Source organism: Chrysochloris asiatica, unplaced genomic scaffold (assembly GCF_000296735.1).
Source record: "Chrysochloris asiatica unplaced genomic scaffold, ChrAsi1.0 scaffold00018, whole genome shotgun sequence".
NCBI classification, from domain to species: Eukaryota; Metazoa; Chordata; class Mammalia; order Afrosoricida; family Chrysochloridae; genus Chrysochloris; species Chrysochloris asiatica.
The window spans coordinates 11,466,651-11,468,450 of record NW_006408536.1 but is presented as its reverse complement, the minus strand read 5'-3'; positions in this window follow the sequence as shown (position 1 = coordinate 11,468,450).

Genomic DNA, 1,800 nt, shown 5'->3' with positions numbered 1-1,800 from the left:
TTTTAAGTCCTCTTCACTTTCAGCAAGGTTGTATCATCTGCATATCGCGGGTTGTTAATGAGTCTTCCTTCAATCCTAATGCCACGTTTTTCTTCATAAAACCCAGCTTCTCAGATTATTTGCTCAGCATACAGGTTGAATAAGTATGGTGAAAGAATACACCCCTGTCTCACAACTTTCTTAATTTTAAACCATTGAGTGTTCCCATATTCTGTTCAAATAACCGCCTCTTGGTCCGTGTACAGATTCCTCATGAGCACAATTAAGTGTTCAGGAATACTCATACTTCCCAATGTTGTCTAAATATCATTTCAGAATCATCACAAAGTTGTCTAAAACATGTCCCTCTCTTTAAATTGTTGTTCTTGTTAAGTGCCGTTGAGTTGGTTCTGACTCATAAAGACCTTGTATATGGGTTCTAAGGAGAGACTGGTGAGTTTGAACTGCCCACCTTATGGTTTAAATTGACCTCGCAGTTCCAGTGCTTTATCCCATAGCACCATGTGGGCATGAAACATAGTCAAGATTTATGCCAATCAATATGAAAATATTGGAGAATAACTTGAAATAAGCTTTACTCCTCAGGAAAAAATTGCAATGTTTTGAGAAAATCAATGGGGCTGGCTGTAACTGCCACAAAGCCAAGTCACCAGGCCATATGCAACAGCAGTGCAAGCAAGCATCTAAATGATTTATCTGTACACTAGATGTTTGGCTTCATGGAGCTGGAAAAACTTCCCTAACTGACTGTGTCATATTTCATGGGTTGTTATGGGATTGTGTAGATACTAACGATATGACTCTTAGATCTATTTTTATTCAATAAAGATTGTGCACAGTATTGTACATGACTTGAATTTATCTAATGTTCTCTTATGGCATTAGAGTCCTGGTATGGCACTGTCTGATAAGTGCTGGACTGCCAATTTCACGGTCAGTGGTTCAAACCTACTAGCTGCTCCTTAGAAATCCTATACAGGACTGCTATGAGTTGGAACCAAATCAATGGCACTTAGCAGCAACAACACTCATGGCATTCTATAAGAGGAGAAATAGAAAAACCAATCATCAACTTTATATGAAAAGATAAGAGGTCCCAAATAGTTAAACCAATGCTGAAAGACAAGAACAATGTTAGAGGGCTCACACTTACTGATGGAAACATGTATACTATACTGCTTGGTGCAGTGCTATAGGATAAGCACTGGACCGCAAGGTTGGTTTTGGTTTGAACCACAAGATCTCAGTTCAGAATCACCAGCCACTTCTTAGAAACCCTATAGAGGGTCACTATGAGTCGGAACTGACTAGACAGCACTTAACAACAATAATCAAAATAGGTGAATACTGGTATAATAATAGGCACATAGACCAAAGAAAAAGAATTGATAGCAGAAAGAAACCCACACAACTATGGTCAACTGGTTTTGTACAAAAGTACTAAGTCCATTCAATAGGCAAAGAGGAGTCTCTTCAATAAACGGTGCTGGAAAATTTGGATTTCTACATGTAGCCAAATTAAACAGGATTCTTGTCTCACACAAGACACAAAAATATATTCAAAATGGATTAAGGACCTAAGTATGCAAACTGTAACCATAAAATTCTTAGAAGAACAAACAGAGAGACAATGTTGTCAGGCCTAGTTTTCAAAAATGGATATTTAGAAAACAAACAAGATGGTGGATCAGGTGGAAGTGCAGTAAAGGAGCTCCACCAGCAACAACACAGAATACTCGACCCAGCAGGCTCAGGGGATGGTCCCAGAACTCTGAACCACATATAAAGGAATATTTAGAA